Source organism: Panthera leo, chromosome C1, assembly GCF_018350215.1.
Source record: "Panthera leo isolate Ple1 chromosome C1, P.leo_Ple1_pat1.1, whole genome shotgun sequence".
In the NCBI taxonomy this organism is placed as follows: Eukaryota; Metazoa; Chordata; class Mammalia; order Carnivora; family Felidae; genus Panthera; species Panthera leo.
The window spans coordinates 76401623-76418397 of NC_056686.1; the positions used below are offsets into that span (position 1 = coordinate 76401623).

The window sequence follows — 16775 nt, forward strand, 5'->3', positions numbered from 1 at the left end:
AAAATAAACATTAAAAAATTAAAAAAAAAAAAAAAAAAAAAAAGAATGTGGTGGAAGAACTGAATTCTAAGCAAAACAGTCTGGACTCCAGAGCCCATGCTTATGACTATGCTCTATTACCACAGAATGAGCCATGCTGTGGACCTTCCTGAGGGTCACATGGCTGTTGGCAGAAGTCAGTTCCTAGTATTGCAGGACTGAGGTCCACCTTTCTTGCTGACTGTCAGCTGGGGGCCAGTCTTAGCTCCCAGAGACCCTGCAGTTCCTTGCCATGAGGCCCCCACACAATATAATAGCTTACTTCTCTCCAGCCCAGGAGAATCTCTCTCCAGAGTGCTAAAACAGAGTCCATTATAATCAAGGAAGTGATTATCCCATCACCTCTGCCATATAATGCAACCGAATTAAGGAAGTGACTTTCTCATCATAAAAACAGACCCCATTCATGCTCAAGAGAAGGAGATTACTTATGCAAAGCATGTATACCAGGGAATCTTGAGGGCCATCTTAGAATTCTATCTGCTGCAGTGTGTTCCCAGAAGCACATCCTGGGACAAGGATTGATATGAAAGTTATTTATGAAGAAGCCTTCCAAGAAAAAACAGCAAAGGAATGGGGAAGTGGGCAAAAATGTTAAGGGAGCCGAACAGGATGCCATTACTCAGCAAAGTCTCATGAGGGATAACCTTAACTCCATTCTACCAGTGGGTTGCACCGTTTAGGTTACAACTAAGGGCTGTCCAGATCCAGAGTGAGGGCCCTGGAGTATTATACCCCCGTCCCAACTGACCATTGGTTTGGGGGCTATCCGCCAAGGATGTAAATTCCTAGACTTTTCGGGCATTTGCAGGCAAACTATACACTCACAGCCTAAAAGCAGCTTTCTGGCAAAACAATGCAGGTGCTGGCTTTCAGGAGTGAAAGCCTCTGGGGGTCAACATGAACAAAATGGCAAAGGGATCTGAAGAAATAGTAGGGGAATGTTAAAATCATCTGTTACATGAACTTTTGATAAACAACTTTTAAGTATCAAAATTACATCATTGTGTTGTAAAAGAAATTACACGAATGTAATAAATTGTTTAATGAAATTGTGTAGGCTTCTGGTTTTGTCAAAATAATAAGCTAAGTTAATATGGATACCCCCCCCCCACACACACATACATACAATATAGTACAGAAATGCAGAATAAATCTGAAAAGAAAGAAGCTGAAAATGATTCTTTAAACCTCTGTATGAAGCCCTGAACACACTCTCAACCTGAACATGCACAAAATCTACCAGAATCAGCACAGCAAAGGCTTTGAGGACTGAACCTCTGTAGACCACCAAGGAAGGTGCACAAACTGTGAAAACCAGAATAGTGCTGCAGAGTCTTTGAAAACTAAACTGACATCTAAGCCCACAGAAACCAAGTCAGGACTTGAAATATAAGTCTCATGGTGTTAACTGCTTGCTTTTAAAAAAAAGAGAAGCAGCAGCAGCCGACACCATTCTCCAGATTTTAACTGAGCTCCGAATCTCAAAACACAGTATTCAAAATGGCCAACATACAGTCCAAAATTATTCAACATGCAAAGAACTAGGAAAATCTAAACAACTGAAAGAAAGAGGCAATCAACACACAACAACACTAAGATGACCACAAATATTGGAATTATCAAACCAAAAAAAGCTATGGCAGTTATTATAGCCAGGCCATATGGAGTAAGGGCAAACAACTACCTAGAAACAAATGGAATTTAGGCATTTTCAGTAAAGAAATAGAAGCTACACAATAAGTACTAAGTGAAAATTCTAAAACTGAAAAATACAATAACAGATTTTTTTTAACTCAATAGACAGATCTCAGTAGTAGTACAGAGATAAGAGAGCCGGTAAACTTGAAGACAGATCAGTAGAAATTATCCAATCAGAATAACAAGGGGCGAAGGTTCAATAATAAACAAAGCTTCATATTGGAACAATATCACAAGGTCTACTACTCATCCTCCTGGAGTCCCAGAAGGAGGGAAAAGAAAATGGTACCAACAAATATATAAATAATGGCTGAAGATGCCCCAAATTTGGTGAAAGACATACATTTACAGATCCAAGAATCTCAGTAAACCAAAGAGGATAAATTTAAAGAAAACCACGCCAAGACATATAATTAAAATGCTAAAAGCTTTACCCAATTCTGCTTTCCTCACCCTTCACAGGTATGTCTCCTGAAAACACCCCACCACAAACCTCCACATATAAATACCAGAGTCTCAGAGCCTGCTTCCTGGGGAATCCCACCCGTGATATAGCAAAATTAAGTTTACCTCTAGAGAGGCAGAGGAGAGGATGGAATTTGAGACATGAATAGAAAAAAGTTTATAAGCTTAACCTGGCTATATATTATATTATTTTACTTTTTGTATGTTTGAAATAGTTTACAATTTCGAAAAACATACGTATGTCTCCAGCAGACATTGTGATACATATCACAGTAATTTAAGCCAATTATTTCTGCCAGTCACATAGTAACTTCTCGAAAATCCACAGTATGCAATGTAGTTAATAATCTGGACCAAGGGTGGGGCGAAACCTTTAAATATTGAGATGTCAAGTGAAATTGTCTACACGTGCTTAGCTAATTTTTTCTGAAAGTCGCTTGTAAAAAATATTTTTAAAGTCTAGAGAGAAAAATAACTCTGCAATAAAAACAAATATTCTATTCTTACAAGACCAAAATGATAGACTTTTCTAACAGAATTTCCTTTCATTAGGTTTTTAATAGCAATTTGCAAGAAAGACTATCAAAAAGAGGTTTAGGCTGCCACTGACACCTCGGGTCCTGGCAATGTACACCCCTTGGGCCACACCAGTAGGCCAGCCTGTCCAGCCTTTACCATGCTGGTCAAAAAAGGCACCAAGTGCATCAAATACCTGATTTTTGGATTTAACTTCATTTTTCTGGCTTGCCAGGATTGTATTCCTTGCCATTGGACTTAGCTCTGAATCGACTTTGAGGCCAAGAGCATCTTGGAGCTGGAAATAATCATTCCAGCTTCTACAGTGGAGTATATATTCTGATTACAGCTGGTGCCTCAGGATGCTGGTGGGGTTTCTCGGCTGCTAGGCTGCTGTGCAGGAGCCCCAGTGCATGCTGGGATTATTCTTTGGCTTCCTCTTGGTGACATTTGCCATTGAAATAGCTGCAGCCAGCTGGGATATTCCCACAAAGATGAGGTGATTAAGTCCAGGAGTTTTACAAGGATACCTACACCAAGCTGAAAACCAAGGACAAGCCCCAGCGGGATGCTAAAAGCCATCCACTCTGCATTGGACTACTGTGGTTTGGCTGGAGGAGTGGAACAATTTATCTCCGACATCTGCCCCCAAAAGGATTTACTCTCAAACATCCCAGTGAAGCACTGCTCTGAGGCCATCAAAGAGGTCTTTGACAACAAATCCCACATCATCAGTGCATGGGCTTTGGGACTGCTGTGGTGATAATATCTGGAAGTCTTCAGTATGACCCTGTGCTGTGCTATCCACAGGAGCCGAGAGAGAATCTAGAGTCAGATTGTGCCCCTGAAAAGCAAAGTTTACCCCTGGAGGTGGGTGATTATTTCCTTGGGTGTTTTTTTTCCCCCGGGAGTCAGGGGGGATGCACTAACTTTAGTATTAATTCTGCATTTCTAAACAAAAAAAAATTATCCTATGTTTGTCTTTTTGATGCTTTGTTCAATACTGGTATTCACAGTAGCTTTGGTTTGTATTTTTTGGTTATTTGGTTTTGCTTATGTTAAGCAGAAATCCTGAAATGAAAGGTATCATATTTGCTATACTGTAGACAAAAGATATTGTACACAGAGAATTTTTTTACTTTAAAGAGATTTTAAAATGTCTATCACATTTAATCAAGTTGTAACTTATGTTGAAGAAAATTTCATACATAATAAAAGATTATATGACAATTAAAAAGTTTATACTGCACTCTTATATTATTTCATGTTATCAATAAAATGTCTTTAGTTATGAATCCTCACGTTCCATGGCCACAACATGAAAATGAGCCATAATTTCACCCTTTCACTACTTTACATATTAGTCCTTGGAACTGTTCAAATTACAGGATGTCAAATCAAAAAACTGGTAGGGAAAACTGCTATCTTGTAACTTTATGGAAGTGAAAAAGCTGTTGGCCCTATGAATCATCAGGTGGTAAATTCACCTTCTGCATCCTCACCCTATTCACAGATTCCAAAACTAGCTGAGGACATTGGAAAGAGCCTGCTTAGTAAGAAATCTTTCTCTCTTTCTAATGTGTGCACACGCATGCACACGAGCACACACACACATACACACATGTGGCTTCAAGTTCACAAGCCTGTCAGCAGAGTGGGTGTGGAGAAGGGAAAGGATCTCTAAAAGCCATATATATATGTTCCAAAAAAAAAAAAAAAACCCAAAAAACAAAACTGCCCACAAGGACTGAACTTCCAGGAGTACAGGTATATGAAGTGAAGGACAGAGTAAGCAAAATTCTGTGTTTGCAGAATAGATTAAACATCAAAAAGAAAAGAAGAGACCAAAAAGATATTCTCCTTAGAGTAAAATCTTTTGTTTAGTTATTTTTAATGCTTTCCCACAGAGAATAGAATATGAAACCAGGGAGCCCAATCTTATCTCAGAGAGAGAGCATTAAAGGGCATAAGAAAGAGGACTCAAGAGTTATTCAATGGACAAAAGGTTGAAGAGCTTTGGTGGTATTTTTTTCCAGAGGACAACTTACACTACAGGAGCCTGAGGGAAAGAGTAAGAAGTCTTGGATAAAGGCTAAGACTGGTAAGAAAGTCTTGAGCTAAAAAAGAGGAATGGCCTTGTGGTAGTCAGCCAGAGTCAGTTTCAAGGGTTGCCATCTGCTTCTTGGTACTGGAGCTCTATCAGTGCTTGTTTCTAATCCTATGTCGGAAAAACAAGGCAATGTCACCAGATGAGATTCAGACTATCCAAGGAAACCAGACATCGTAGGTCTGTCAGCACTGGGTAAGTGACCACAATGTAAAGCATACTCTATCCAGATCTGCATGTCTTTATTAAGAAAACAAATTCCAAGTCTCTTGATTTCAAGGACTTTCTTACCCTATACAGGAGAAAAGACATCTGTGTGGGGTAACAGATGATTTTTAAAAACTATAAGCTGATGTCTCCCATTAACTACTGCTGTGTAACATGTAAGAGTTAAGTACTTGAGGGAAGTAGAAGAAAGCAAGGATGGAAGAGATTCAGATGATGACCAGAATGAGAAAAAAGAACAATGGGAAACTATTTCCCAGAGGAGGGAAGTTTCACACATTTCTTATAAGTAATAGGTGTCATGGTTCCACAGAGAAGAGGAAGAGGAAGATAAAACAGACAAAAAATATTGTCACCTTCTAGAGTTCCAAGGCAGAAATGAGAAGAGGATGCTTGAGATTTTCCTGAAGCATTTACTAAGATGTATTCAAAACAAAACAAAACAAAATGCAATCAAAATGGGAAGCAGTTAGAGATTTAGCACAGATAGTTTTCATTTGGCGAATAAGAGACCTGAAAAGGGGCATGATTACAGCTTCAGGGGGAATTGCGGAGAATGGGTTAAAACTGTCAAGAACTATGAAGAGTCTGAGATTTTAATTTACTTGCAAGCCTACAAGTGAGCCTGCAGAAGTCATGAGCTCCTGCATCAGAGACAAAGGTCCTACTTTTTCATGGCACAACCAGACACCTGCACATCAGTTTTGTTTTGGTTACCCCTACTCCCCAAATGCCACAGGGGTGATACAGAAGGGCTGGTGGATCCCGCACATACAGTAGGTTTGCATCACATCTGAGGAATACTGAGCTGAGGAAACCCAAATCTTCTATAATGAGCAGCAAGCAAGTCTGTCTGATCTTTGCTCCAATAGAAGGTATCATTTTATTATACTGGACAGTAAGCAAACCTGCATACTTGAAAAGATCATCCAGAACAAAAAGGCAGTTGGTCTTTCTGCTCACAAGATATTAAAAAATGCAAGAGACCTATAGAGAGTGGTCTCTGTACAAGTAGAGGATGGGAAGACACTCAAAATGAATGCATAGGAAGTCAAGATGTCAGAGATGAAGGAATATAACAGAGCAGGAAATATAATAAGTGAGGAGAAAAGAATACAGCTTCTTTGCAGAAGAATCAGCAAAAATGTATTATGATCTGAAGGTCTGAATCTTTGGAACGGGTGTTGAAAGGAAAGAAGTAGGAAAGAAAGGATCCAACAAAACTACTCTGTATTGGTTAACTATTACTATGTAGTAAATTACCTCAAAACATAATGACTCACAATAATAAACACCTATTATCTCACACAGTTTCATGGGTCAGGAATCTGGGGGCAGCTTAGCTGGCTGGTTCTGGTTCAGAGTCAGTCATGAGGTTGCAGTCTAGAGGTTGGCTAAGGCTACAGTCACCTGAAGGCTTCACTGGGTCTGGCCGATCTGTTTCCACACTGATGATTCATTCACATGCCTGGCAAGTTAGCACTGGCTGTGGTCAAGAAGCCTCAGCACCTACCCCTCCCCAAGGAGAACATCGTAACATGCAAGCCAGCTTCCCCAAGAGTGAGTGATCCAAGAGAAATCAAGAAAGAAGTCACAATGCTTTTTATGATTTAGTCTCAGAAGGCACTAATATTCTGATATTCTAGTCATTAGAAGCAAGTCACTAAGTCCAACTCACACTCAAGAGGAAGAGAATTGAGCTCACATCTTAAAGAGTACAGTAACAAAGACTTTATGGATACATTTTAAAACCACCACACACTCCAAGTGTATGTACTTGACACAATGAAGGAGCATATTATTAGTAAGCAATATATGATGTGGCCACTAGTAAGACTGTAGTTGAAGCAGACAGGTCCCAGAGTAGGGTGTGGGTAGGTGGGCTGCTTTTGGTGTGTTTAAGATAATATTCTAGAGAGGCAAAATTTCTAATTTGTTTCTTGGTTACAATGTATATTTTCTCAGGGTGCCTAGGTGGCTCAGTGGGTTAAGCATCTGACCAGCTCAGGCCATGATCTTGTGGTTTGTGGGTTTAAGCCCCGCATCGGGCTCTGTGCTGACAGCTCAGAGCCTGGAGCCTGTTTCAGATTTTGTGTCTCCCTCTCTCTGACCCTCCCCCGTTCATGCTCTGTCTCTCTCTGTCTCAAAAATAAATAAAGTAGGGGGCGCCTGGGTGGCTCGGTCAGTTAAGTGTCCGACTTCGGCTCAGGTCATGATCTCATGGGTCCGTGAGTTCAAGCCCCGCGTCGGGCTCTGTGCTGACAGCTCAGAGTCTGGAGACTGCTTCAGATTCTGTGTCTCCCTCTCTCTCTCCCCCTCCCCCCGCTCAAAAATAAGTATTAAAATTTTTTAATGTATATTTTCTCTTTCTTATCTCTTTTCCTTATCACTAGTACCTAGTTCTTTGTACATAGATGATCACAGATTTTTTTTTGTTTTATTTTGATTCAGCTATAATGCAAGTTGATGTTCCCATAGCAATTTTTAAAAAGCAAGCACTGCTGTCCAGGCAGAGGGGAAAAATTGATCCAGATGCTGAGGAGAAAATTGTGTTGATCTCTAACAGAGATTTATTATACTGAGGTTACAATCCGTTCCTTTCAGAGTCACAGGGTTCTTGTGGTCAGGTTGAAGAGCCAAAACCCTCTAATCTATGGCAGAACTCAATTTCCTCCATGGATTTATCACTTCCTAATGTTTTGGCTTATTGCTTAATAGTGCCCTGATGATGAGATCTGTATGTATGCAGACAACTCTGTCAGTGCATCAGTGAGACTATAGTCAAGAACACCAGGTGGAATCCTATGACAATATCCCGGATATGAAATAATAAAGGCCTGAATGCAGGCAGTCATATTGAAAATAAAATAGAAGGGTAGGTTTCGAGAGAGTCCTGAGAGAGGATACTCAGAGCTTGGCAACCACTTTGAAGTAGGAGATGAGGGAAAGGAAAAGTAGAGGAAAACTCAGATATGTCTGGTTAGTCCTGGATGGCCCATGGCTTTGGCAGTTTTAGCCGTGAAAGTGTTGTGTCCTGGGAAACCCCTCAGTCCCAGGCACAGGTACATTTGAATGCCCTGTGATAGGAATACCATTAACTTAAATACACAATACAGGAGTAGGAATGCTTTTGCCGTGGAAAATAAATTCTGTATGGACACAGTGAATTTAAGACAACTGCAGAGGACACAAGGAAAAAAAAAACAGAAATGCCTTTTTAGAGCCCAGTGAGAGGCTGGAGCTGGACATGGACAACTGTCAGGCATTCCATGAAAACTGATGTCAGTTCTCAGGAGATGAGAATCTCCTAGGGAGGCTTCTATAGTAAAAGGAAAAGGAGGGTGAGAAGAGGACTCAGGTTTGGGGCAGGGAAAGTGAGGGATGTGCATGCTCATGGAGAAAGAGAACTCATCAAAGAAACTGAGAGGAAAGTGGGAAAAATAAGAGATGGTGATTGTCACAGAAACCAAGGAAAGAGGGAATTTTTTTACAAGATCCAAATGAAGGGCAAAAATGTCAAATGGTGTAGAGAAGAATCCACTGGGTCCTGGAAATTGGGTCTATTTCCTGTGGTGATGGGAAGGGAAGCAGACATTAGAGAGCAGTGCTAAGACTGTAAGGATCGCACCTGGGACCGGATAGCTCAGGGCGTCACATCCAACAAATACATGCCCATTGGAGCCCCTGAAAACTGAGAGAGCAAAACCATGCACTATCACTTTCCACTCACTCTCTATTCCCAGGACCTGAGAAAACACTCAACCTTTACTGACAGCTTTATTTTAAAAACAACTCATATTTCTTGAAAACCTAGTATGTATCAGGCACTTGATATGCCTTATCTCATTTAATCCTACAGCAACTCAATTAGGAACTTATGAATATACATTATTTTGCTCCTCTTCAAGTTCTCTCCATTAAAAAAAATATATATGTAATGGCAAAAACTGAATACTTTTCTACAATGCGCCCTGTTCCAAGAACATCCCCCTAGTCTTTGAGATTGTTCAGTATCTCTGAATCCTGAGTCTCCATTGTCTGCTTTGATTCCCAAGAATTAAATGAATTTTTTTTCTTATAAAAATTGTTCAAGGGCGCCTGGGTAGCTCAGTCAGTTAAGCATCCGACTCTTGATTTTGACTCAGGTCATGATCTCATGGTTCATGAGATCAAGACCCACGTCAGGCTCTGTGATTCTCTCTCTTCCTCCCTCTCTCTCAAAATAAACAAACATTTTTTAAAAATAAAAATAATTTTTAAGATACCTTTGAATTCTCTTATAATTTTCTGAGGCAAATAACCCCACCCACTTTATGCTAGCAACCAGGTTAAGAAAGGCTACACTTCCATTTTTTCTAGAAGCATACTTAAACTCAATATGGGCATTCAAATACCCATAGCTCTGCAATATCACACTCACAACCTCTGCAATTAAATAGTTTGCTAATTGTTTTTGTTGGTAACTTCCATTTACCTACTAAATTATCAACTTCTGGATGTCTGAAACCAAACATCATATTCTTCTCATTCCCTGCAATACCTTATAAATTATTGGGCACCACAGGCATTTATTAATATTTGATGGTTGAGTAGTAATACTCAGATGCAAAATAGTGACCAGAACACGCATGCATCCTCTCTGTGATAGTCTTCCTGATGTTTCTGGGCTGGGACACCAATATTTAACCATGTTAGTTTGAGCTTTCTCACAAAATCAGTTCATTAGTCATAGAATTAATTTATACACTGGGGTGCCTGGGTGGCTCAGTCTGTCGAGCATCTGACTTCAGCTCAGGTCATGATCTCGCGGTTCATGAGTTCGAGCACTGAGTCAGGCTCTGTGCTGACAGCTCAGAGCCTGGAGCCTGCTTCAGATTCTGTGTCTCCCTCTCTCTCTGCCCTTCCTCTGCTCAAGCTCTGTGTCTCTCCCAAAAATAAATAAACATTAAAAAAATTTTTTAACAAGAATTAAGTTATACACTGGTGGAAAATGGAAGCACACATAAACAAAAATGTACCATACGTGGTAGTGGTCGTAAAAGATAAAATGAATAAATACCCATAATATGAACTGGTATCATCTCAAAAACTTTACTCTTAAAGATTAATATAAACTTTATTTATGTTTACAGTTATAAAAGCTTCTGTATACGTTTCCCCTATGATACTGGTCATAGAAATAATACCATATTCCCAAGTCAAGAAAAACTAAAACTCTCAAAGCTAGAACATACATAAGGAACTAATGAAACAGACTCCATTTTTCCCTCTCTGTATTACTGAAATTGAAAAAACTCCAGAGTTATCAATTCTTCTGTAAGACATGCAGGTCTAGGCTTGTATAACTACAATTTCTGCTAACTGGCCACAGGCTAGTATTTTCACACCTTTTTTGTACTAAATGGTTAGAACTGATCACTCCACCGGAAGCTGTCAGTGAGACATCTTCATTTAAAAATCTTAATACATGCAGCAATAAGATTGAATTTTTACAATTTTTCCTGTTTTTTCGCATTTCAGTAAACTCTTACAAGTATGCCGTCCATTTTTCCCTTTTGTACAATTATGCACACATAAATACCTATTAAAATGACTGAATAAAATTTTATTCAATTTGTTACATAGAATCAGTATGTTTCTCGTCTGCACAATTCTTTGGATAATCAATCACCCGATTTTTTTTGTTAAGTGCTTCAGCTTGCTCACCTAACTTGGTAAAAAACCAGTTTGCTAAAAATAAAAGAGAAAGAAAAAAAAGAAAAAACAAGTAAGGGATGGGGGGGAGGAGGGCGGGGGAGGGAGGGAGTAAAACACCAAGCTTTGCTAATAAATAGTTCTCAGAAATATCAGCTCCCAATTTACTACTTGTACACAATGGGCCAGTTGGAACTTGCATGGTGATCCAATTTGCCACAGCTCTTGTTTTTAGTCTTTGTGGAGAAGCTGTGTGAGCACAGTGGGGGCCGCTCCCCCGCATCCCCTGAGTCAATCAGTGGGCTTTTGTTTCCTGCTGGTCAAAAATATCAGGTGGCTTTGAGAGTCTAATTATCAATGAAAAATTAAATTCAATACAGAAATGTAGCCACAATACCCCTCTCCTCACCCTTCCTGCGCCCTCCCCACCCCAGGCATGTGATGGAGTATCACGTTATTCCTTAGGATTCCAAAAAGACAGCAAGGAAAAGAGGCTCCAGCCTGGGGAAGCAAGCAGAAGAGTAAGTGATTTATTTTAGCTTTCTCCTTTTTTGGTGGAGGACGGTTCTAATTACCATGGACATTCTGGAAATGAGAAGTGGGAGGGAGTTTCCTCTTAGAATTGCTAGGCCACATGTATCTCAACGTTGCTTCATAAAATTTTCTGGCCACAGTTTCCAGCAGAAATTGAATAAACAGAAATGAAAGAATATATACGTTATTTTGGATAACTCTAATTTACTTGATAATCCAAGTATGCTCTTTTCTGATGCAGGGAAGGAATTTACTGTTTATTAAAGTATATTCTTACCTCTTCTAAATTATCAACTTCTGAATTTCAGAATGTTTTCTGAATTTCTGAATATCAACAACCTCTTCTGAAGTTATTCCACTCAGTTTGGGAAACACAAAGTTGAAAAAAGCAAGCCTGTAACACTTTTAATTCAGGCTTCAAAGGTCAACATAGATACAGGTTCCTCACTTCATATTCTAAGTTAGCATAGAATTTGAGCCCACCAAATCCAGGCATGGTACAGCTTTAGTTTTGTGCACATATATTTTCTTTTAATACTCTCATCTTAAAAAAAAAAGTACTTTATAGATAGGTGATCAGTTAAGGTTATATAAGTGATCAATTAAGGTTATAGTTAAAATCCTACTCAAAATATACACTCTGACCAATCTTTCCTTTAAGATACTCCCCTGCCAAAATGAAACATTAAAGTTAAAGCCATTTGAAACAACCCTTTTCAAGGTGCTAAAATATTTCAATTGTAATGTCATCGTACATTATTTTCAAATCCCACAATAAGTATTATGGTTGATTCACAAATACCATTGAAGTGTGAAGTGTTGTTCCATATGAGGAACTATTAAGAGATGGTATCAATCTTGGGTTAAATATCTCTGGAGATTATTTAATAAGACAACACACCTTTCTCTATGAGCCCAAAAAGTATAAAAAGCCTTGAATATATCATTAGGTAAGTTTGGACTAGAAATTGCCACAGTGCTCCAAACTTCTTAAGATACCAGTTATATAATTGTCAATCTGTTTTCAGGATCACAAAGGCCCAATAACCAAATTACAGTTAAATCTGTCCAAGGACATTGTGGGAACTTGATCATAAATATAATCATTGAAGAAACAAGAGGGGAATACTATTAAATCCATTACTATAACACGTGGATGTATACATTTTAATTTTTCATGTTTTAAATAAAACTTCCCATTTTTGCAAATATAAGTACTCAAAACAGAGAAGATAAATTCTTTTTGGTCTTTTAAGACTCTAACACTACTTTGAATAGGGAGACATTTTCTATATACTGAGGAATGTGTTATTGCTATTCATTTGAAACTTATTTTAAATGATCATATATAACTAAAGAATAGTCTATCTGTGAACATGGCATTATTAATAGAGCAGAACAGTTGTTTGGTGTTCTTTAGCTTTTATACATTTATCTGAGTTTTGCTATTTTATCTTAATACCTAAGACACAACATATATGCACACAGCAGTGTACCACATCAGAAACACGAACTTGGACAAGGGTCATTCTTTACAAATGAACACAAGGTAAAATTCTAACCATTAAAAACAATTAACACTCAGATATAATATAAGCAGAAGATTATTTTTTCAATCTGCTTCAAACCTATAACAACCAAAGACATCTCAAAGATTGTTGAGGCACCTGGGTGACTCAGTCAGCTAAGCAGCTGACTTCGGCTCAGGTCATGATCTCATGGTTTGTGAGTTGGAGCCCTGCATCGGGCTCTCTGCTGTCAGCACAGAGCCTACTTCAGATCCTCTATCCCCCTCTCTCTGTCCCTCCCCTGCTTGCCCTCTCTTTCTCTCTTTTTCTCTAAAATCAGTAAACATTTCTTTTAATCTCAAAAAAAAAAAAGATTGTGTTTCTGTCTTGATACATCTTTGTTGAACTTGGCTTAACTAAATGGGTACAAATAACCTTTTCTCATCTCATTCATTCTCTCAGACTCTACTGAATAAAATCAACTTTATCATTAAAATTTCTTGGCTGCATAGAATATTATCCTTTTCCTTTTAATGGATTCTTCATTGCCTTCCTGGAGTTTTTTTCTTTAAGTAAAAATATGATTTTACTTAAAATTGAAAAGTATTATAATATTACATATCTATTAGTATAAATGGCATGCTTTACATTAAGACAAAACTTAACCAACATAAATGAGGATCTCTTTTTTCTTTTTTTAATGTTTATTTATTTTTGAAGGAGAGAGAGACAGAGTGTGAGCGGGGGAGCAGGCAGAGAGAGAGAGAGATACAGAATCTGAAGCAGGCTCCAGGCTATGAGCTGTCAGCACAGAGCCCAATGCAGGGCTCGAACCCACAAACCACGAGATCATGACCTGAGCCGAAGTCAGACGCTCAACCAACTGAGCCACGCAGGCGCCCCAGTGAGGATCTCTTTAAGTGAGATATAAGGTAGGGGTAAGCACTTTATGCAAATTCATCTCAGGTTTTCTAGTCTTCCTGACACCCAGAATCTTCTAAAAAAAAGAAGCTGCATAGGCGATTTAAAGTTGCATCATGCGTCTTAAATGATAAATTATTAAAGGACTTAATGGACAATGCATTAGAAAGAAAACAGGGAAATTACAGAATAATTTAATGTTGCAAAGAAACAGAACAACTTGCAGGACATTAAACACTCTATTTTGACGTGGAATGCCTGAAGCTAAAGCAATTAAAGCCGCAAAATACTGCTGGCTGACATGATGTGTCTGTAAATTTGTCATTCATTGGCAAAGGTTTGTACCAATCACTAGGAATGTTCACAGTAAAATGATCCATGTACCATAAAATGCTTTCAGTGAAGTCCTCTAAAAATGTAGTCTTGTCTCATTTCAGGTATCTGATCCTTTATGCACTGTAAATTTTTGGTTTAATGAAAGAATATTCTATGGAAATGACCTTACAATTGAGGATTAGTTCCTCACATACTACTTACATCTATGTTTATTTCATAAAGGAGAGAGGTCGTTTTTGACACACCCCACAGCAGGAAAAGAAAATACAAGCTGGAACTTGACATTATATTGAATTTGGTTATGTTTTTCCCTCTATCTCCCAAAGAAGGCCTATATCAAACTCTAGAAACAGCGTCTAACAGGGCCATACTGAATTCTAGCCAGTGACCTGATTTATCCCAGCTTAGAAATAGTGGTATTCTCCCACAGGAGGTAGGAGACAAAACACACAGTAATCCCTGAAAGGTACTGTTGCTATGGAAGAGAAGGGGATGCCTGCTGAGACTGAAAGTCACAGAGTATCTGGGCAGTTGAGAAAATGTAGGCCCATCCTCGACTGCCAAAGCCTGAAGACTCTCTTTGCCAAGACTCCCTGGTCATTTGGCATCGCAGAGAAACACTGGACAGAACCCCAGCAGAAGATATAAGGAGACCAGACACAGTTTCATATTCATCTATCAGTGCTCTCCAATTATCCTTTCAAATTAGATGAACCAGTAATAAACTAGGAGCTAAGGCAGTGTTTTAATAAATACCAAAAATTACTTCATGATAAAATAGTCAAAATAGTTGGTGAATGCCAACTCTTACATTTCTTAGACATTTCACCAATAAATTTTATTTAATTTTCCCAAAGTCTATGAATGGGAGACATCTTTCTCTTTCTCTCTCCATATATACATATACATGCATATATATAAAATTTTATATATTCATACCATATACTTATATTGCATACATACACATACATAAATGTATTGTGTGTGTATGTATATATATATATATATATATATATATATATATATAATATTTTTTAGAAAGGAGCTAGCTCATAAGATTTCACAGCTCCAATTTCCCTTTCTAAAATCTTATATTCGAGCCTTTCTTTGCTGCTATAGAAAAGAAATAGGGGATTAATATGTTTTGGAGAAAAATCCTCATAAACCACAGGCTCCATTTCATAAATAAGAAACTGTACAGGAGATTCTGATCTGCCAAACATTTAATATTTTACACATTAACATTGTGTTGGAAATCCCAACCAATCACACTTCAATATTATGCCTAAATTAAACAAATTAGAAATTTAAATTTATATATGCAGATACTAAAAAGAAAAAAAAAATCCTGATTCTAGAGTTTAATCCTGACGGCCTCATACATAATTTACAAGACAAGAATGTTAGTTTGCAGGAGCTCAATAAACCTTTATTGAGCATCTCTGACAGGCACTAAGGGAATTTTTTTAATGTGCATTGTATGTCTTCAAAAGGCTTAGTCTAAGGAGAAAGACAAGTAATCAAATATACAAAATAACAGCAAAAGTACTAAATGGAGGCTAAAATGGATTTTTTTTTTTAACGTTTTTATTTATTTTTGAGACAGAGAGAGACAGAGCATGAATGGGGAGGGGCAGGGAGAGAGGGAGACACAGAATTGGAAGCAGGTTCCAGGCTCTGAGCCATCAGCCCAGAGCCCGACGCGGGGCTCGAACTCACGGACCATGAGATCGTGACCTGAGCCGAAGTCGGACGCCTAACCGACTGAGCCACCCAGGCGCCCCTAAAATGGATTTTAAAAAGAAGAAAGAGTAGAAAGAGCAGGAGGAGAAAGGAAACAAAGAAAGCAGAGAAAAGACACTGACATAGAGAAGGGAAAGGGTAGAATGACTCCAGAAATTGGCTCAAGCCCCATTCCGTGTATTTGTGCAGGAATCTATCCGGCTCTGCCCCTTGCTGTCCACAACCAACACTTTCACAGTGGTTGAGGAGTATGTAAGTCTCACCGAGGTATGCACCATGTGCACACTAATAAGTATTAGGATCTACTTCTTTCCTAGAGTTATAACTTAGAAAAGGGATAGATAGTCTTGAAGTTTATATTCCAGCAAGACAATTTCTAAGTTGAAAAGGTGATAACACGTTTTGATGTTTCACAAACAGTAAGTATGAATCGTAGCGATGTTAGATAGCGTGAGTCGATTTGAGCGCCCTAAGAAATAAAATAATTCTAAAATAATCTCCAACTTTGAACAGCAATAACCATAGGTTTTTCTTTAATTTGGAAACTTAGAAAATATTCTAATGTTGTTTTTCCTAAGCCTTAATACAGTAGGAGGGAGTTGAAATGTGGTCTTCTTTGTTGTAGACATGTTGTATCTATGATGTGCAATATTAATCCCATTTGTACCATAAAAAGTACGATCCACTTGAGCCTTGGTCTCTTGTGAATTATGAATCATTGTAGTACTCTGAGGATAGTTGTCATGTGTCTAAAGTTCCTATTTGTTTCTTCAATCTTTTCTTCAAATACCTTGGTACTGAAAGCATCTAGGAAATTTGAAGCCCCATATGAAATACATTAATGAATTCTTTCCACATATTCTTCAGTCTTTCCATAAGAACCAGAAGATCCCCAAATGAAATAATACTAGTTCCATTTTATACCTCAGAAGGAAAGGCTACTTATTCCAGTCTTATTCCTTCGGTAAGTAGCTAAAATACCCAAT

At 38.4% G+C, this 16775-nt stretch overlaps 1 pseudogene; it reads left to right on the plus strand.

Moving 5' to 3' along the window:
• Positions 1-2881: 2881 nt before the first annotated feature.
• LOC122228199 lies at positions 2882-3550 on the plus strand (annotated as a pseudogene).
• Positions 3551-16775: the final 13225 nt, after the last annotated feature.